At 40.7% G+C, this 22,679-nt stretch overlaps 1 long non-coding RNA gene and 1 pseudogene across 1 annotated transcript; both read right to left on the reverse strand.

Moving 5' to 3' along the window:
• Nucleotides 1-176: 176 nt before the first annotated feature.
• LOC111818983 (uncharacterized) lies at nt 177-3,000 on the reverse strand. The gene is made up of 3 exons (XR_002825993.1): nt 2,771-3,000; nt 2,481-2,507; nt 177-241 (listed from the first exon to the last, which is right to left on the reverse strand). It is a non-coding gene; the product is annotated as an uncharacterized LOC111818983 (long non-coding RNA).
• A 168-nt stretch (nt 3,001-3,168) lies between these two features.
• On the reverse strand, nt 3,169-16,559 carry LOC101347050 (tripartite motif-containing protein 5-like; annotated as a pseudogene).
• Between the last annotated feature and the right edge of the window lie 6,120 nt (nt 16,560-22,679).

A 22,679-nucleotide genomic window follows, 5' to 3' on the forward strand; every position in this document is an offset into this window, starting at 1 on the left:
CTTACATCACTTTAAATCCAGGTAAGGGACCCATGTTTTGAGTGAGAGTGCCTCCTTCCTGAGCCCAAGTCCTTGATCCCTTCCATCCCACCCTTCTCCCCAGTCTTGGATGCAAATGAACTTAAAAGAGGGTGGGAAAAAAAAAAGGCCAGAAGCCAGGGCCTCAAGCCATTCACCTGCAGGAGTGCTCTGGCCCTTGCTAGATCCCAGCTGGGCGCGCTGTCTGCTTCAGGCCCGGAGTCTGCGAAAAGATGGCAAATGGGTGCAGACAGTGCACACAGTGGTTTGCACGCTTGGGGCACTGGGACCAGCTGTCAGCCTTGGCTAGGTGGGCGTTTCAGTAGACAGCAAGAACTCCATGTGGGTTGGGGTAGTGCGGGTCCCCTCCTGGCTGCAAATCCCGACCCAATCAGCTCTGCCATGGTTTGAAAGGACACATGCCTGCCTAGAGACAAGACAGCTGAGGATGGCGGCTGCAAACAAGGGAGCAGCCCCACGGAGACCCCTCCAAAACGATTCCTGAAGCCTGAGGAGCATTTGCTTGCTGAAGTTTCACATAATGCCGATTTTTGAATATCGACCTGGTCTTTGAACCTAACCATGACCATGAGTGAGGAGTAGGTGTATAAAAAACCTGTTGCCATTGAGTCAATTCCCACTCATAGCAACCCTATAAGACAGAGTAGAATTGCCCCCATAGGGTTTCCAAGGCAGTAACCTTTATGGAAGCAGACTGCGACATCTTTCTCCCAGAGAGTGGGGAGTGGCTGGTGGGTTCAAACCACTGACATACATATACATATAAGATGCAAAACAGAGCTGGAGCATTGAAAACAGTTTCTGGGACCACAAAAAAAATGAGATTTCATTAGTCATCTATAGTCCTGTAGGCACATACCAGTTGTATGGGACATTGACATAGATTATATATTTCAGTAATAAGCAGAACAAATATTTATTATGAACTTGAGACAGACAGGTGTTTTACATTTAATAATATTTAGATTTTCACAATGATTTTAAGGATTAGGTACAGCTTTTATCACAAAATGTTTTTTAAAAAGTAAGCATGGCCATCTAAGCATCTTACTGAAAGCTACACAGCTAGTACGTGGAGAGACAGAGTTTGAACTCAGACAGTATGGACAAAAAACTTTCACTCTTGGTAAATACTTTTTGCTCTTCTCTCCTTAGCTTTTTGCTGAATATGGGCATCACAGGTAAACTGACATAGTCCTAAGGAGTCATTATATAGGAATGACTTTATACATAGTTTATAACATAGGAAAATAGTTGACAAGTTTTGCCTCATCTCAAGTCAGTGACAGAAGAAATCAGGGACTTAAGAGTTGGCAGAGGTATTACCCCAATCCTGGTCTTACTTTAGGAAGGATTAATCATTTTTGCTTCTAAATATGAAAAGTGATGAATTAGGATTCTTCCCTAGTCAAACAAGATATGAGGAAGAATAAGACACAAGGCAAACTGTACATCTTATTGATGAGTAAAGGGCATTTAAAAGGGAATAAGGGAGACAGCAAGGAGATGGTCAGATTTGTGGCAAAGAGCTCAGGTGCAGATGAGCACAGGAAGGGGGCACTAACAGAAGCGGTGAGGCTCTAAGACAGTTCAGGAACCTTGTGAGCACAGGGACATGAGAACTTCACATTTCATTGGATTGAAATAAGGACAAACAATCCCAGAAAAGTAACAGTCAGCGAATTTGTAGATGAGGAACCCACAGTCTGTGACATTGAAAAATGAGACAGTGCCAGACTCATAGTCTAGGAAAATCCCAACACGACGGACAGGTACAGTTAGACAAAGGATCCGACTCTGGGGTTGAAGGGAAGGGTTCTCAAAAGCAATATACCTGGATTGATTCTGTAACCCTATAACCCAGTAGCCAAATCGAGGCTGATATCTGAAGTCATTATTTTGAAGATCTGTGTGTTGTTTAACACTTAACTTCATATTGAATTCAGGGCATTTGTCAGAGCATACCCCCAGGACCCAGGAAGTTTTCCCAGTTGTATCTACCTCCCAGTAATGTTTCCCTGATTCAACATACAGGCAGCCCATGATACCATCATCATCATTATTGCCATTCCAATATGAATTTCTTGACTTTGAATTGGGCACAATTCTTGCTTGTCTTCCATCTTCAGAAATGACAACATTCGAATTAGGGTTGATTGGATTCAGTGTCATGTTTATTGTAAGGCAATTACAGGGTAGAGGGATACGAGGTAGAGTTATCTGTGACATTAAGAGAGGGATCATGAAAAGAACTTGAGAGGGTACTGGGAAGAACTTTGCTCAGGAGTCACAGGGAGAGTTAAAACACTGGAAACTTAAATATGTAGGTGTGTGTTGGAAGGGGACACATGGGGCTCAAAGAGTGAGACCTACTAGAGAACACAAAATTGTGAAAGGTGATGAGAACAGTATGGCTTGAGGATACTGTGATTTCTCCTTACCCCAGTAGCGCTGGACATGTGTCGGTTCTGAAATGATAAAACATTCCATGATATTGAATCTAAGCAAGAGAGTCAGCACTGACATCTGTTTCCTCTCCTGATTAGGGGAAGGAGAGGAAACTATGGAGAAAAGTGAACAGGTGAATGAGAGGAATAGATACCTGACCATTCCCCCTTAAACATGACATCAGCAGCACATAGTCATCCAACACCTTCATCTCTACTGTCTCCCCTATTTAGCCCCTGCACTCACAAAAATCCCACAGCCACACAATTCCTCGGGTTCTTACCTCTCATCACACGCAGAATCATATTCATATCTGGAACTTGGAATATTTTCCTTGGTTTCTTGGGCAATGTTTTTGGCTTCTCCGGGATCATATTCTTACTCTAGAGATGATAAAAATTGACCTCACACCTCTGACTTTATTTCCCTCCAACATCACTGATTTTTTTCCTTTTCACCACACTGATGTAACATGGACCATAAACCCCCTGAGAGCCTGAGAGGGGAGAAGGGAGAATCCTGACATTGGAGCTAGAGGATTGTGTGCTCATATACACCTCCCTGGAGCCCTGGTGGCACAGTGGTTAAGAGCTTGACTGCTAACCAAAAGATCGACAATTCGAATCCATCAGCCACTCCTTGGAAACTCTATGGGACAGTTCTACTCTGTCCTCTATGGTTGCTATGAGTCAGAATCAACTCGATGGCAATAGGTTTTTGGCTTTTATACACCTCCTCGCTTTCCCTCTAGGTGACCTGGGGAAGGTCTTGACCTTTCAGAAACAGTTTCTTCTTTGTAAAAGGAAAAATTAACCCTTCACTCTCTACCTCCTAGAAATCATATGCAATAATATGAAATAATGAATTTTTAAAAAAATTGGTAGCTTAAAAAAATTAATGAGAGTAAAATCACTGCCATGGATGTGGGTACCTAGGCAGAAAGTGAGGTTGTAGAACCTGGCTGCTGGGGCTTAAAAGATATTAAGTATGGGAATTCTGTGTGGAGAGACCCAAGGGTGTTCAACGACAGTGTTCCCAAAGGAGGCTTTCAGAACAACATCTAAGGTTCCAGGTTCTCTGTGACAAAAATTACTAACATTGTCCAATAAGAAGTTACGAATACCAAAGTAACAGTGGTCTGAATTTCATGTGTTTCTAAAGAGCTTGATGCCATCAGGTAAGGGTACGATTTTAGCCATAAGGACATCACATTTTCATACAAGCTTCTAATGTGCAGGACCTAATTATCAAGTGTGTGGATCAGAGCCAAAATATTACTCCCAGAAACTCAAGTCCACTTTGGAAATAGGAAGAACCACACAGAAAGACTTGGTTTATTTCCAGGGGAGAAATAAAAGATTTGTTCTCATAAAATATTCTCGGTACTTGACAGATGAAGAAGACAGGACCCTCCTGCAATAAGGTAAATACCTATGAAACACAACAAGCAGAGTTGGATGCAGTCACATATGTGAACAAAATTCATGCATTCACAGGATTCTGAATCCTAATACTCCTACTGGCCCTAACTCTGTGACCTCCCACCACCCCCACCAGCACTACCATAGAATCTGGTCTCTTCTCAATAGTTATGGAATACTCAAAGCCTGATTTGTGATCAGAATTTTAAGATAAAAGTACATATAATACTCCTTTCCTGGGAGACTTTCACACTGATTGACCATCAGACAACTCTCATGACTACAAACCTCTTTTCACAGCACAAAAGGACCATCCCTGGATTCTTGCACATACCGTTTAATGACGTCATTCACATCCTAGTGAGAAGGGAGAAAACATGAATCAAAGAGTGATAGGTCCTTCCCACTTCCAAAGCTCATCACATCCCTACCACCACTAGATGTGGTAGGAATAAATACTCCCAAAGTGAGGCACAAAAGCAAATACAAGATCCAGGCTGACCATCCCTGAGGTTTCATGTGATGTTGTCAAGTTCACTAAAAGGTTGAAACAGCTTTGACACTTGTGGAAGTATAGCAAGAGACTTCCAGTAACTGGAAAAGGGATTTATTTATGAGGAAAAGAAGAGGCCCATGATATTTTTCCCAAATGCATTTGGTTCTCCATGAAATGATCTGAATTATTCATGGATCTTTAATTTATTCAAAGGATATGTAAAGTGATATACTATTATTATGCCAGGCTTTGCATAATAAATGGTGAATACTTAGTAATAACAGTCCTCAAGAAGTTTACATGTTTTTGCTGAGGATACAAGAAAGAAGTATATTAATGTAGGTGTTTCTCAAACTGATTTCTTCTTATTATATACACTAACTATAATTCAACACACGTGCATGTACTGTTGACTTCCGATTCTATTTTTCCCAGATTGTGTCTAAAATGAAGACTAAAATGTATTCAGCAGTGAAGAAACCACAGGGATCAGCAACTCAAGATTTCTAATAGTTAAATTACTATTCACCAGACCTACAATGTCTCCCTCTTTTACCCCATTGTCCATAATTTTACCAATATCCACTCAGTCAGTGTCCTAAAAAACTACAATATTTTGCCCTAAACTCCAGACTCTACCAAGCCAGGTTAATTCATGTTCCTCATTTCTTTTATCCGTATTCTCTTCTTTATTGTCACAGGTACTGTTTCGTTTGAACAGATATTTACAAAAATATTTGGTCTCCTTTACTCCAGCTTACCATTCCATGTCACCAAGACTAGGCCAATGGCTGGATCTAGACATACACATACAAACAAAATAGTTTTTCTTTCTGTATTAGGGTTTTTTATTGTATATGACATGAATTCAGTAAAAACTGCTTCAACGGGCAAAAAGGATTTGCGGACACCTGTAACTTTAATCAGAGCTGAATTCTGAAGTTCAAACTTCGTCATAAGGGTCTGGTCTATGTCCTTCTCCAAATTTCATTTATTCCTCTATGTTGACTTTATTCTCAGACAGTACATGAAGGAAGCATGAATCTCCCAATATAAATCCCAGCAGAAAAGAGTACTTCTTTTCCAACTTCCAATAAAATTCTGATGTTATATTTGTAATAAAATGCAACATCAAACTGAATTGGATCAGGTACTTAAAACAGTCACAGCGTTGCTGATGAGAACACCTGATGAGCATAGACTAATTTAACCAGAACTGAGTGACACACCTATCCTTGATGCTACTGATTTTCTTAGCCCAAAATCAACCAAATGGACTGAGGTGAGATGTGCGTGGTTCTTCAAAAGGTATTCCAGGGGTAGAGATATCAGCTAGCTGGTGGTATAAGCAGCTCAATGCTACTGTTCCCCCTACAGAAACACCAAAAACAAGCAAAAAGCTGGACACGATGTACCTCAATAGGAATTGAGGCAAATATGCCTTCAGTGTGAAGTTTTTTGTTTATCCGCCTAGCAGCTAGGCTGTGTTTAATGTTTACAATAACTACAAGTTAGAGGCTTAAATTTCCTCTAGTGTTCTTGTTTTTGTCTCTCCGTTTTTTTTTTTTTTTCTCCCTAGAAATTCTTTCTTAAATAGTCTGTTTCTTGCAGCTGTCTCAGTTGTAATTCATTGTTATTATACTAGAGCCCTGTTGACACAGTGGTTAGGTATTGGGGAGAACTGTTCCATATTCTTATACTTAAATCTCAGCTTTGTTTTCTTTTCAGTGAGCCTGAGTGCCTGTGCTATAACATTCAGAATAGTTTCTTAGTCTTTTTTTTTTTCCCCTCCCCTTATATGAGACAGAAAGGCTAAAAAGGTGGCTAGAGTTATACAATTACCTTCCCCCTATATCAGATAAAGCTCTGGAAAAGTAGTTTTCCTTGAAGGCAGTCCCAAGAATGAAATGCTCTGGGTACATTTCAAAGTGGTTATTCCCCCACCCTGGCATATTCCAGCTTTCAGCAACAACAACAAAATGACAAGGCATGCTAAAAGGTAAAGAATAGCATACATACATAGCCTGAAGAAACAAAGCAAACATCATAACCAGAATTAGTTATGAAAGAAATTTTAGAATTATCAGACCCCTAATTTAAAATATAGGAGCCCTGGTGGTGCAGTGGTTAAAGCACTCGACTGCCAACTGAAAGGTCAGTGGTTCAAACTCACCAGCTGCTTCACGGGAGAAAGATGTGGCAGTTAGCTTCCATAAAGATTACAGCCTTGGAAACCCTAGGGGGCAGTTCTACTCGGTCCCATGAGTTGAAATTGACTTGATGGCAACTAGTTTGGTTTTGGTTTATGCTTAATATTGTTATACACAGAGTCACTATAAATAGGAGCCAATTTGACAGCACCAGATGACAGAATGCTTAATATACTAAGCCTTCTAATGGAAAAAATAGAAAACATAGAAGGGAAAGAGGTACTGTAAGCAGAGAGAAGAAAACTCTAATTAGAATCAAAAAGAAATACTAGAAATAAAAAACACTATAACAGAAATAAATGAAGAAAGCCTTTAATAGGCTCAATCGTAGACTGGACAGGGCTGAGGAAATAATCATTAAGTCTGATGATACGTTACTAGAAACTTCCAACATTTCTAAAACTGAAATGCGAAGAGAAAACAAAACAAAAATGGAACACAATGTCTAAGAACTGTGAGGCAAAAACAAAAGGTATAACACACGTATAATGGCTATACAAAAGAAAGTAGAAAAGGAGCAAAAGAAATATTTGAAGTAATAATGGCTGAGAATTTTCCAGAATTAAAGACAGACACCAAACCACAGATTCTGGAAGCTCAGTGAACACCAAGCAAAACAAACCTACACCCAGGCATACCATATTCAAACTACAGAAGAAAACCAAAGACAAAGAGAAAATCTTGAAAGAAGCCAAGGGGAAATGGGAAACACCTTACTTATAGAAGAACAGGGACATAAACTACGTTGGACTTTTATTCAGAAACTATTCAAGCAAGAAGACAGTGGAGTGAAATATTTAAAGTGTTGAAAGAAAAAAAAAATCACCAACCTTAAATTCTGTACCCAGTAAAACTGTCTTTCAAAAATCAAGGAGAAGTAAAGATTTTTTTAGACAAACAAAAGCTGAGAGGATTTGTTACCAACAGACCTGCATTGCTAGAGATGTTAAAATAAGTTTTTCAGATAGAAGGAAATGATATATGTCAGCAACTCAGTATCTACATAAAGATAGGAAGAGAGTCAGAGAAGGAGTAAAGGAATGTAAAACAAAATCTTTCGTTAGCTAAGAACAGTGGGCGTATCTGGTGTTTTGGCTTGAGGCTGCTCCCATCACCACTTTGGCAACTGAGATGATACATAGATTCTCTCAGAATGGGGCAGGCAATGAGTTTGGACCACTTCTCTGTCACAGTTCAAGGGGGCTCACTTGATTTGGAGCACCGGGCAATACTCACACAGTGGCATTGCTAGTAGAGGTGGCATTCTCAGAGGCAGGTGATTGGGATAGGCCAGTAACTCTAGTCGCCTAAGGTTACAGTCATGATTGGGAAAACTACATTCTTGTCTCAAGTTGCATGTATCCACAGCGGAGAATAGAGAAGGGTCAAGTCAACCACAAAATCCTGGCCAATGTGAATGATGCAGACATATTCATGCTGCTGTTAGGTGCCATCAAGTCAGTTCCAACTCACAGCAACCCTATGTACAACAGAATGAAACATTGCCCAGTCCTGTGCCATCCTCACAATAGTTGTTATGCTTGAGGCCATTGTTGCAGCCACTGTGTCAATCCATCTCATTGAGGGTCTTCCTCTTTTTCGCTGACCCTTTACTTTACCAAGCATGATGTCCTTCTCCAGGGACTGATCCCTCCTGACCACATGTCCCAAGTATGTGGGACATAGTCTCACCATCCTCGCTTCTAAGGAGCATTCTGGTCCTACTTCTTCATAGACAGATTTGTTCGTTCTTTTGGCAGTCCATGATATATTCAATATTCTTCTCCAATACCACAATTCAAAGGCATCAATTTTTCTTTGGTCTTCCTTATTCATCGTCCAGCTTTCACATGAATATGAAGTGACTGAAAACACCATGGCTTGGGTAAGGTACACCTTAGTCTTCAAGGTGACGTCTTGCTTTTCAACACCTGAAACAGGTCTTTCACATCAGATGTGCCCAGTGCAACGAATGTGTCATTTGATTTCTTGACTGCTGCTTCCATGGGTGTTGATTGTGGATCCAAGTAAAATGAAATCCTTGACAACTTCAATCTATTCTCCGTTTATCATGATGTTGCTTAATGGTCCAGGATATCTGTTTTCTTTATGTTGAGGTGTAATCCACACGTGAGATGGGAAATTACCCAACAGAGACTAAAAAACACAGCAGACTATAAAATAGCCTGAACTTTGAACGTGCTCCCCTAACAAAACACAGATCATTCAGACGAGAACAGAAACTTTATTGCCTCAAGTAGTTGAGCCTAACCTCTATTCATGCTTAGTGGTCAGACAAGTACTGGCACACAGGGTGACCCTAGGATGCCATGCTTAAAATTTACACCCACTTTTCTTTTCTTCTCTGAAACGGAGACATCAGCAGCCATGCACCAAAGGAAGGTGGTTTTATAAATTTGTCCCAGGCAAGTAATTAAAGAAAGAAACAAAAACAGCCTTCAAGGAGGGGTTCAGAATCCAGCAATGCAATGATATATTATTAAAATGTCTATTTTTCAATAAAAAGTTATGAGATATACAAAGAAACAATAAAGTATGACCCATACTCATGGGGAAAAATACCATCCAATATAAAAAGCCTCTGAGTGACTCCAGATGTGGGAGTTAGGTGACACACACTTCAAAGCAGCTACTGTAAAAAGATTTAAAATCTAAAGGAGTCAATGCTTGAAGAATTAAAGACAAAAATGAATCAACAAATAGATTCTCGAGAAGGACATAAAGTGATATTTAAGGATATAAATTCTGTAATTTGTAAATCAAATAACAAAAATGAAGTATTTACTAGAGAAGCTTGATAGCAGATTATGGCAGAAGAAAATCACTGAACCTAAAGGTACACCAATAAACATTTTCTAACCTAAAGAACCAAAGGAAAAAAAAAAAATTGCCGTCAAGTGGATTCCGACTCATAGCGACCCTACATGGCAGAGGAGAACTGCCCCACAGGATGTCCAAGAAGCAGCTGGTGGATTCGAACTGCTGACCTTTTGGTTAGCAGCCTGAGAATCTAAAGGACAGAGAGGAAAAAAATATTGAAAAAAAATGAACAAAGCCTCAGAGACCTGTGGTATAACAGTAAGTGTACCAACATTCATATAAATGGAGTCCCAAAAGGAGAGAAGAGGAAAGAAAAAAAGAAGTAATGGGGTAAATCTTTCCAAATTCTATAAAAAAAAATTAATATACTCATCTAAGAGACTCAATGACCCCAAACTAGATGTGTACGATGAAACCCACATCTATACACATCATAGAAAACTGTTGAAAACAATTCCATAGGGAAATCATTTAAAACAGAAAGGGATAAAAAAAGTCATACACAGGACACCAACAATATGATTGATTACTAACTCATCATCTGAAAACAATGGAGGCTAGAAGACACTAGATTAGGAGATTAAAAGTGCTGAAAGGAAAATGAAACAAAACCAAAACACTGACAACAGAGAATTTCATATGAAGCAAAATTTCCTTCAAAAATGAAGGAGAACAAACACTTAACCTGATAAAGACTGAGAGAGTTTACTGTTGGCAGAGCAGCATTACAGAAGATAGTAAAGAAAGTCCTTCTTTCAGAAAGAAAATTCAAATCCATAGGGAGAAATGAAGATTAGGAGAAACGGTATACAATGTAGATTTATATAAAAGATGATAGCAATGAGTTTCTGTTTATGGGGATGGAAAATATGTCAATGGATGTTGGTGATGGCTACATTTGAATTGTACGATGAATTGTACATGAAAAATGCTGAATTGGTAAATGCTGTGTTATCTATATTTTTACAACAATAAAAGAAGATTATAAATATTTTTCTCATTTCTTTTGTTAGCCACTTTAAAAGACCTAAGATTATTAAAGCAATAATTAAAAATACAATTGATACGTTAATTGTATATATTCATGTAATATATGGAGCCCTGCTGGCGCAGTGGTTAAGAGCTCGGCTGTTAACCAAAAGGTTAGCAGTTCGAAATCACCAGCCCTTCCTTGGAAACCCTATAGGGCAGTTCTACTCTGTCCTATAGCACTGTTATGAGTCAGAAAGACTCGAGAGCAACAGGTTTATGTAATATATGCATGATAATAACATCACAAAGAAGAGGGAGGAAATGAAACAATACTGGAGCCAAGTTTCTATATTTTATTGGAATTAATATTATTGATCGGAACTATACTGTGATAGGATAAGATGCATACTGTAATCACTAGAGCAATCACTAGGAAAACGACTGAAAGAAATAGAGTTTAAAAATCAGAGAAATTAAAATAGTACCATAAAAAATTTTATTTAACACCAAGGAAAAGAGAAAGGGAAGAAACTTCCAGAAAGATGGCAGTATGAGCAGGAGTAAGTTCCCAATCCTCCCACAAGAACATCAAGAAATATAAACTTTGTGCCTGAATCAGCAGAACCCTATAAAGGTGATCAGAGGACTGCTTCAAAAACATCCAGAGAGGTGTAAGCCAAAGATGAGAACAAAAAGGTAGGAGAAGCATTTCGTACGTGGTCCTTACACCTCCCCTTCCCAGTGCCACAGACCCACAGCTCCAGCATCCCCTCTCCAAGTGCCTTCTTTGCAGAAATGGAAAAGCCAATCCTAAGATACACACGAAACAGCAAAGGACCCCAAATAGCCAAAGCAACCTTGGTCAAAAAATAAAATAAAAAAAAAAGAGTAGGAGGACTCATACCTCTCAATCTGAAAACACAAAGCTACAGTAATCAAAAGTCTAATACTGGTATCATGATAGATACATACACAAATGGATAGAATTCTGAGTCCAGATATAACCACACACAATTATGGTCAACTGATCTTAGATAAGGGAGCTAAATCCATCCAATGGTAAAAAAAAATAGCCTGCTTAATAAATAGTGCTGGGACAATTAGATTTCCACATGCAAAAGAATAAACCTGGATGTATACCTCATGCCATATATGATAACTAACTCAAAATGGATCAAAGACCTAAATGTAAGACCTAAAACCATAAAACTCTTAGAAGAAAACATAAGGAGCTAGTCTTCAACAATGGATCCTCAGGTATGACACTGAAAGCACAAGCAACAAAAGACAAAATAGATAAATGGGATCTCTTCAAAATTAAAAACTTTTGTATATCAAAGGATTTTATCAACAAAATGAAGAGAAAACCTACAGACTGAGATAAAATTTTGGGGAACTATATATCAGATAAGGGTTTAATATCTACAATATATAAACTCCTACAACTTAACAACAAAAAGACAAACAACCCAATCAAAATATAGGCAAAGGATTTGAAGACATTTCACCAAAGAGGATATTCAAATGACTATCAAGAACATGAGAAGATGCTCAACTTTATTAGCCATTAAAAAAAACTTGCTGTTGAGTCGATTCTGACTCATAGCGCCACTATAGGACAGAGTAGAAGTGCCCCATGGGGTTTCCAAGGAGCAGCCGGTGGATTCGAACTGCTGACCTTCTGGTTAGCAGTGGTAGCTCCTAACCACTGGGCCACCCATTAAAAAAAAAACAAAAAAACAAAACCCCGTTGCTGTCAAGCCAATTCTAATTCATAGTGACCCTATAGGGTAGAGCAGAAGTGCCCCATAGGGTTTCCAAGGAGCAGCTAGTGGATTCAAACTGCCGACCTTTTGGTTAGCAACCACGCTCTTAACCACTGCACAACTAGGGCTCCTACTACACTACTATGGCTCCACCAGGGTTCCTTAATCTGAAAAGAAGGTCTCCAATCAGTAATCTAAGCTTCCACTTTAAGAAACTACCGACAGAACAGCAAATAAAACCCAAAGGAATAAAGGAAACAATAAAGCTTACAGCAGAAATAATGATATACTGTGGTGCAATGCATCGTTTTTATGTGGCCTTTCTTGCCTTGGTCTTGTAACTCCCACCAAATGACTGGGTGGGAGTATGCAAATAAGGTACTTGTGGCCCACCAAGGGGACTGGACAGCTTACTAATAATGCAAATACGGTACATGGCACCCTTGTTGGGGGTGGGACCACCCAAATAAGGTGTATGGAACCCCAATGAGAGGATTGATTAGTTTTACCATCTACTAGGCTTAAAAGGGAGCTCTGGTGGTGTAGTGGTTAAGAGCTTGACTGCTAACCAAAAGGCTGGCAGTTCGAATCCACCGGCCATTCCATAGAAACCCTATGGGGCAGTTCTACTCATCCTATAGGGTGTCTACGAGTCAGAATCGACTTGACAGCAATGGGTTTGGTTTTTTCTTGGTTTAGGCTTAAAAGAGAGCCAATCCCAGAGTAGAGAGGGGATCTCACTACCACCAAGAAAAAACAGCTAGTAGCGGAGCGTGTCCTTTGGACCCAGATCCCTACACTGAGAACCTTCTAGACCCAGGAGACAGAGAGAGCTATAACACTGGAGACAGTGTAAGACGGTGAGAAGCAGCGGCAGAGAAACGGAGGCAGCAGAACCAGACAATTGGCAGGAGGAAGCATGGTGTGCTTCCCAGCCCATGGAGAAAAAAGATGTGTGCCCTCAGGCTGAGGCTTACTAGCTGAGTAGGGTGCCTCTTGGCATTTTTTGGCAGAGCTAAAGAGCTTTCTAAACTTACCCAAGCAAGGTAGAGGCTAGGCTAGGGGCTGAGGGGCCAAGGGGCCAAGAAGTCGAGGGCCACAGAGAAATATGCCTGCAGGCATGGCTGAGAAGAAGCTGTCCTGACCAAAGAACTGTACCCTGAGTCATGCCTGATCCTGAATTGTAACCTGTTATTTCCCTGCTAAATCTCATAACTGTGAGTACTGTCTGTTAGATTCTGTGTGGCCACTGCAACAAATTACCGAACCCAGCAGAGAAGTAGAGAGTACCATGAGAGGGACTGAGGGCTGGTGTCAGAATTTGGTAAAAGTTGGGGGATGGAGGCATATCTGACCTCTGCCTCATAGGAATCAGCCTTGGGCTGTTGATCTTGATGCTCCCTCTCCCTTGTGAAGTTAGAGGAAGTAAGACGTGCCAACCACGTCATTTTTACATATGCAAAGGTTAAAAAATAGATAAAATGAATTAAACAAAAAAGTTCTTTGAGAAGATCAACAAAATTGACCAAGAAACTGACCAAGAAAAAAAAAATGGAGAAAATAAATGGTTAAAATCAGTAATGGAAGAGAGAACATTACTAAGGGAATTACAGAAATTAAAAGGAACATAAGGAAATACTATGCCCAATATTATGCCAACAAATGAGACAACTTAGATGAAACGGAAAACTCTTACAAAGACACACATTACCAAAAGCTGATATAAAAAGCAATAGAGAAAAAAAAAATTGAAATAAACCTTTTACAAGTAAACAAATTACAAATTTTAAATCTTTCCAAAAAGAAAAGCTTGGACTAGGATGGATTCACCGATGAATTCTATTGAATATTTGAAGAAGAAATAATACTAATCCTTCACAAATTTTATTTCAAAAAATAGAGGAGGGGATAGATCTCAACTCATCCTACATGGACAAAAGGGGAAAAAATACCTTTAGAACCCAGAGAGTACTAGTTTGCCTGTGATTAAACTGAGTGAACAGGTACATGACAAATGTTCAACATTAGATCACAGATAACAGGGGCGTAGAGAATATCACTGGATACAATGGATCTTTTCTCTAATTTCTCCAGATTTTTTCATTACACCTCATAAATTAATAACAATGAGATTTCCCTTTGGTATTCACGCAATTACTCCTATAACCTCTGGAATACATGCTGGGAATTGGTAGTACAGGACCAAATGAACTTTAACATCACCATGAGAAAGAGTCCATGACACACAAAAAAAGGAAATTTAGTTTAATTTTCTCAAATATCAAATGCAGAGGTTCCTTCCCAAGTCTTACCTGCAGCATCTCCATTGTTGTCCCTTGCAACCGACGCTACAGATCTGACGTGAGTTATTTCACATCACCACTCCACTGGGCCAGCTCATTATCAGCCTCTGACAGGTTCTGCTTAACATTCTCCTCCTCTTTCTTCAGCTCTTGCAGCTCCTTCTGCTACTCATTGTCCAGGATACCTTGCAGCTGACTGAAGTTTGCCTGGACACTCTGTCTCTCAGTCTGTATCTGAGTCTTCAGGGATGAGAAAGGGGAAGGGAGGGCATAGTCAGTCTATTAACAGAGGCTTATTATGCAATCGGCTGGAACCCAGGAAGGAAACTATTTTCTTTGGGGAATTCTCAAAGGGATGGAATATGGAATCAGGGGAGCAATCCTGGGGAAGCTTTTCTCCCCCTCCCCACTATTTTCCCTCCCTCACATCCCAAAATAATGGCCACAAGTCAGCCATATCAAAGGCTGTCCTGAGCCAAAATGAAATACCTGGGTGAGACTTAGCTTTCACACAGCTGTCCAGGACACTCACATCTTCTTGCATTACTCACCACTTCCCCACAACCCCACCACCAGCTCAGTGTTTACACTGAGGTCAAAACCCTGGGCCACGCCGAATGTCTTCCATCAGGAGTCACAACATCGAATACTATGACAGGAATGGGACGCAGGATTCACCATCCTTCCTCACCAGAAAGTACCTCTATATCTTTGGCTGTAAATATTTGTGTTCATTTCTAACAGATACACTCTCCACCCTCTAACCTTCCATCAGAGAAGGTATGAAGGAGAGCACTAATCAAGTGTTTAATGAAGTCATTAAGTATCAGTGAACAAACAGGTCAAAGCCTTCTTGTGACTAGGACCCTGCCAAGGAACCTGTCAGAACTCCCTCAGGAAGAGACTCTTCCTACCTTCCAGGAAGCCCTCTCTTCTCTGAGGTCAGCTTCCCACTTCTCAGCTTTCTGCTGCTCCTGCCCAAGACTCTCAAAGGCTGTCTGAAGATTCTCCTGTGAAAATCGAATCACATAAGAGTCAACCTATGAGCTTTCTTAGCACCTGGATAGAAGTTAAATTGAGACATAAAGCAGGCTGATCTTAGAAGAGACAACAGTTTACAAAAGCTATGAGACTGGCATGAGTATCTATGACTTGGAAAAAAAATCTGAGAAGGTGAATGTGCTCTTTACATCTCAGATGACAGAAGTCATTCATATTTGCCTCATCAAGAGTAGCCTTATTCTATCTTGTCCTAGAAAAAAACCTGAAAAGAAAAGTCCTTTCCTCTTGACCTACTAAGCTCCATAGATGCCCTCTAGCTTGGGCAATGAGAGTTTAATTTGGCCACCAAATCTCCACCCAACCAGCAGAAGGTACATTATCTACTCCTGGCCAAGAGTCTGTACTCAAGGTATATCCTTATTTAAAAGGGTGAAATACACAGGAACATCCTTCAGGCCTCAGAAGTGAGTGTAGGGTATGGAAATAAATAACAGACCTCAGGTCTATGGTGACAAAGTAATTAAAGTACAATGGAAAGTGGTGATTCCCATGAGGTACTATTTTCGGCCTTGTTTCCCTCCACCCTGGTGTCTCACCTGGTACTCCTGGGGAGCCTCCTCCACGAGGAACGTGGGGTGACCACAGCGCTCCTGAGCCCGCTCACAAAGCCAGCAAATGAGCTTCCCATCTAGTTTACAAAAGAGCGTGAGTTTCTCTCCATGGCGGACACAGTGATTTTCCTTCTCTTCTTTTTCTAGACTCATCTTTCCCTCCTTAAGTCTCTCCACTATGCAGCCAGATGCGGATTAGACCGTAGGTTCCCAGGCTGGTATTTGATCCGGCAGACAGGACAGCTGCTCTCCTCTTCTTGGCTGTCCATGGACTCCTTGTTATTTGCAGTGATACAGGCTTGGCAGAAGCTGTGGCCACAATCTAGGCTTATGGGTTCCGTCAGGAGCTCTAGGCAGATAGGGCAGGTTGTTACCTCCTCTAGGTTCACTGGGATTTTTGAAGCCATTGCACTGCTCCCCTGGATTCTTCCTGTCTTGACTTCTGAGGCTCTCCTTGCTCAAAGACTCTTGGGTTGCTGGACAAATTGATAGAAATACGGGGGGGGGGAAGGAACCTGTGCAGAAATCAAGGACAGGCCAAGAAGACTGAAACACTGAAGAACAAAAAAGAAGAGGGAGAGAAACAAGGAAAGTTCAATCTCAAACACCTGGCAAAAAAGGCTTTCAGTAATAATTTCAAACACCTTATTCCTACTTCATGTTACATAACAATTTCCATCCTTATCTATGCTAAGGATTATTTTCCTTTACACCTACAGGGCATAAGAACAACCTGAGGCCCTTTCTACCAAGATCCTTGTGTGGGCCATCATCTTTCATGTCTTTATTTCCCATGCCAAAAACACATCCTCCGTGTTAAAAGAACCAAACCCACTAATGCCTCAGGGCTTTTACATTTACTCTTTGCTCGGTGTGAAATGATCCCCTGATATCCGTATGACTCACTGTTATACTGCAGTCAACTCTCCCCTTACATATCCTGTGTTCAAAAGGGTCCACTCTGACTACCTTATTTACAGTATAACCAATTCTAACATTTGCTGTACGTTTGCGATTTCTTTTATTATCACTATACAAAATAAAAATGATATGTCTGTATGTACATGGTAAGAGCAAACCCTTTCATTGGATGTAGAAATAGAGGAAGTTACTTAAAAAGATTATCTTCAATACATAGAGGTGAGACACACCTATCATAGAGTCCTTCTTCAGAAGTCTGTCTGCTACCCTACGAGTTAAACATAGATGAACAGAGATAACTTAAAGAACCAGAACTCAATTAATACCCATACAAATAAGAGTGTGGATTGGAGAAATCTAGACCAGTTAGGAGGTTCTGAGAAATCTTGTGTTTGTGGATGTTGTGATTTCATCTTGACCTGGAAATACAGCAAGGATGTTGATAGGTGTCTAGAGGTGTCTGTGTATGTGGATGTAGGGAGGGAGGTCATATGTTCATAGGCTCACACATGAGACCTGGGAAATAGAAATACAGATCAGCTGGCTGTCAGTCTTGGGAGAGAAGTTTCAAAATATTAGGTAAGATCATCTAACAAATTATCACTGATGATGAATGATATGATAGGAACTGGACTAAAATCCAAAAATACGAAGATGTTACTAAACAGGTTTAAATCATCACGGACCTGGCAGTCACCTGGAGAGTCATAGTAAATTAAATAACCAGCCATATACATACAAAAGCGCTTATGTGATAAACATGCTTAGAGAGACGTACACGCTGTTGTGAAATCAAATAGTGGTGCAAATTAAGAGACTATCAAAAATTCCAACAAGAAAACATAAACTGAAAGCTGAAGAATATCAAGGAACTATGGAATGAGAAAGAAGAAGAATGTTTTAGGTAGAAGAAATTACACAAATGAGTGCATTGTTCATGGAAAACACAGCATCTTCTGTGAGTTTTAAAAGGCCAGTGTGGTTGGTATGTGGACAGCTGTTACGTCTTTGGTACCACATGAGGCAACACTGACCGGAAGACACGACACTACCAAATAATACATATTTTACATACTCTTTCCTAAGAGCAAGGAGAAAGTATCAAAATTGTCCTATGAAACTAGAGTGAGGACATAATAGGAATGCACTCAGGTTGTGAAAGGCTAGTGGGATCCAGTGTGGAAGTGGAGATATCAGTTAGAATGAACGTACAGTTGCCCATGGGACAGATGATGCGGAGTCTTGCAGGGCAAGCTGATGGAAGAAATGGAGAGGAGATGAGAGTGAGAAATAAGGTGAGGTAAAAGTGCCAGGGTTGGGAGTTAGATCGGATATGTGGAGATAAAGAGTTACCATCGGGCCTGAGCCACTTCTTCTTGTAAAGAGGACATTGGCTTTATTTTCTCTTAGTATTCCCTACAAACTCAATGAGTTAAGATAAAGTGGAATGTCAGCTGCCTTGTTGGCCACATTACTGACAGTAAAAATGGCCTAATGTGAAGCGTGCACTGGGACTGGGAAAACCTTGAATAGACCTTAAATGTCAGTTGGTTAAGTAAGGCTTCAGCTTCTTCTACAAGGAGTTGTGGCTCTTGTAATCAAATAGTTCCTTGCAGGTCTCTGGAAGCCGTGCTCACGACTTTCACAAGAAAATCACTTCTGCCTGATAGAGACTGGAGAAACCCCAAGAGTATGGCCTCCGGACACCCTTTTAGCTCAATAATGAAGTCACTCCTGAGGTTCACCCTTCATCCAAAGATTGGACAGGCCCATGTGGTTAAGTTCCAGCTTCTATCCAAAAGGTCAGCAGTTCGAATCCATCAGGCCCTCCTTGGAAACTCTATGGGGCAGTTCTACTCTGTCCTATAGGGTTGCTATGAGTTGGAATCAACTCAACAGTAACGGGTTTGGTTTTGGTTTATAAAAAACGAGACTAAAGGGGCACACCAACCCAGGGGCAAGGACTAGAAGGCAGGAGGGGACAGGAAAGCTGGTAACAGGGAACTCAAGGTCGAGCACGGAGTGTTGACATGTCGTAGGTTGTTAACCAACGTCATAAAACAATGTGTACTGTCTAATGAGAAGCTAGTTTATTCTGTAAACCTTCATCTAAAGTACAAAAAAAAGAAAATCACTCCTTTGGAGCATACAGCTTACCTAAGCTGTGATAGCTTCACATGCATCCATCTGCTTTTGTTCTCTTACAAATGAGCTGTCATGAGGGGAATAAAGTGCCTCCCACTGCACTGTGAGGACCCTCCCTTCAGGGAACTGTGCTGGCATGTTGCGTCTCCTGTCCTGTATCTCCTGACTAAGCTAAGTGGATCTGGCCAGTTTATGTCCCATTGGGTTGTGTGAGCGGGAGTAGCAATCCAAACCAAACTACTACTGGTGGTCAAGGAAGGGGTATCACAGTGATGTTGACTCTCATAACCGGGACACAACTGAGCCAAATAATTGTGAAGCAAAAAGAAAAGAAAGGGAAAATCTCACCAGATATTAATGTATTGATGGTTGCTCAGGTTTGATGGTGATAGAAAGATAGGTGGTATGTGACAAGTGATTAGTCTTCCACTTGCTTTGAGAAGGTGGGGGAGCAGTGGTGAATACTGTATAGAGATTAAGTGTAGGCCTGGAAAAACAGCCCACTTCCCCCATCACGCATGAAATGAACTTGATGAGGAATAAGGATGAGAGTGCACAAGTGGTATAAGCCACCCATGGTGGAGATACTGAAAATCAGTGTAAGGCCATATGCAGACAGCCCCTAGCTTCAGGAACTATGGGCCAGCTCAAGCTCTGATGACTGGCAAGACCAGAGTATTACATTATATGATTATGTCTACCCTGGTTTTTGACCATTGTTGTTGTTGTTAGGTGCCGTCAAGTTGGGTCCGACTCGTAGAGACCCTATGTACAACAGAACTAAACACTGCCTGGTCCTGCACCATCCTCACAATCATTGTTATGTTTGAGCCGAGTGTTGCAGCCACTGTGTTAATCCATCTCGTCTGGAGTCTTCCTATTTTTTGCTGACCCTCTACCTTATAAAGCACGATGTCCTTCTCCAGGGACTGGTCCCTCCTGATAACACATACAAGGTACATGAGATGGAGTCTCACCATCCTCTCTTTCAAGGAGCACTCTGGCTGTACTCCTTCCAAGACAGATTTACTCATTCTTCTGACAGTCCATGGTATATTCAAGATTCTCTGCCGACACCATAATTCAAAGGCGTCAATTCCTCTTTGGTCTTCCTTATTCGTTGCCCAGTTTTTGCATGCATATGAAGTGACTGAAAACACCATGGCTTGGGTCACACGATAGTCCTCTAAGTGACATCTTTGCTTTTTAACACTTTAAAGAGGACTTTTGCAGCAGATTTTCCCAATGTAATACTTCACTTGATTTCTTAACTGCTGCTTCCATGAGCGTTGACTGTGCATCCAAGTAAAATGAAATCCTTAACAACTTAAATACTTTCTAAGCTTATAATGATGTTGCTTATTGGTCCAATTGTGAGGATTTTTGTTTTCTTTATGTTGAGGTGCAATGCATACTGAAGGCTTAGTCTTTGATCTTCATCAGTAAGTGTGTCAAGTCCTCTTCGCTTTCACCACACAAGATTGTGTCATCTGCATATTACAGGTTGTTAATGAGTCTTCCACCAATCCTGATGTCACATATTTCTTCATACAGTACAGCTTCTAGGATTATCTGCTCAGCATACAGACTGAATAAGTATGGTGAAAGGACACAACCTCAACACACACCTTTCCTGATTTTAACCCATGCAGTATCCCCTTGTTCTGCTGGAATGACTGCCTCTTAGCCTATGTACAGGTTCCACATGAGCACAATTAAGTGTTCTGGAATTCCCATTCTTCGCAATGTTATCCATAATTTGTTATGATCCACACAGTTGAATGCCTCTGAATAGTCAATAAAACACAGGTAAACATCTTTCTGGTATTCTCTGCTTTCAGCCAAGATCCATCTGACATCAGCAATGATATCCCTTGTTCTACATCCTCTTCTGAATACGGCTTGAATTTCTGGCAGTTCCCTGTAGATGTACTGCTGCAACCATTTTTAATTATCTTCAACAAAATTTTACTTACGTATGATATTAATGATATTTTTCAATAATTTCCACATTCTGTTTGACCACCTTTCTTTGGAATGGGCACAAATATGGATCGCTTCCAGTTGGTTGGCCAGGTAGCTGTCTTCTAAATTTCTTGGCATAGACGAGTGAGCACCTCCAGTGCTGCATCCGTTTGTTGAAACATCTCACTTGGTATTCTGTCAATTCCTGGAGTCTTGTTTTTTGCCAATGCCTTCAGTGCAGCTTGGACTTCTTCCTTCATTACCATCAGTTCCTGATCATATGCTACCTCCTGAAATGGTTTTGACCATAGCTGTGATTAAACCACAGGGGCAGGGCCTCTAGTTATCTCTCATCCCACCGAATCCAATCAATGTCGAAAAGCACCAAGAACCTATGGCGTAAAGAGCCGAATAGCATGCATCCTTCCATGGGGCTGTGGATCTTATGTTTACAATGGGGCTAAAAAGAGCTGATGCCAAAGGAGCTTCAACTGTAACGGACACAGAAGGAAAAATGTCTAGAGGAGCCAGAGCCCTACACAAGGGGAGTGGCCCCACTACTAGCAGTGACTGAGGGCCCTGCAGTAGCTGGAGAGGTAGATAAAGGAATCTGAGTGGCATCTGCCTAACAGAATTCCCAGGTCAGCTGGCTTCCATAAGTGTCAGATGATTGCATAGATGATTACACATGAGTCTTCCTCTCTCATCTGGACTCATAAGAATGCAAACTCAAAATGTCAAAGAGGTGACAAATAAAGACGAGCCACAAAGACACTAAAAGACAATTTAAGTTGGTGATTTTAAAATAGAAAACATATGGATATAGACAGAACTTTATTCTTTTGTGACAGAGTCAAAACTTTGTCTTGGGGCATAATGAAGCCTCAAATTTACTGATGGTATATGAGAGAGGAACACTTTGGCTGGGCAACACCATCTAGTATCATTCAGCATATACTCCCTATAATCCCACCATAATAAAAAATGAAACAGGAAAGCAACAAAACAATTTTAAAACTCAGTGGTAAGTGGCATGACATAGGTGAACTGAGTAAGCTCAGAAGACAGGTGCCCAGTAAAACTCTGGGTGGGGAAGGGGGCAAGGATAATATTCCAGAGGTGATAATATCCCAGTCAACTTTGCCAAAGGAAGACATGGTCAGATGAGGACACATTACGAAAAGAGCTTTGACTGGGCTTACTGACTGTCTGAGTTGGCCTAGGGTACAGCTGTGTCTTCCATGAGAAGTAGGATGATTAATGAAAACTCTCCCCTACTTTAACTCCCTTTTATCATGGGTGTCAAGATCTTGTAATCAGGCCACTTGTTCTGTTATTTTTTTATATCATTAATACTAATCAAGCAACTGATTATATCTTATTAAAAGGTGCCACTTCTGGAAATTCTTCCTAAATGTTCCTTGTGCTCTAGATCTCTCAGCTGAACTCTGGCTGTGTGGCAGATAGGGCACAAGGAGAAGAATAAGCGAGGTGAGTGATTTTTAGGGAACTATAGTAGTTCTCTGAGTCCGGACTAGG

Source organism: Trichechus manatus, unplaced genomic scaffold (assembly GCF_000243295.1).
Source record: "Trichechus manatus latirostris isolate Lorelei unplaced genomic scaffold, TriManLat1.0 scaffold00232, whole genome shotgun sequence".
Lineage (NCBI taxonomy): Eukaryota > Metazoa > Chordata > Mammalia > Sirenia > Trichechidae > Trichechus > Trichechus manatus.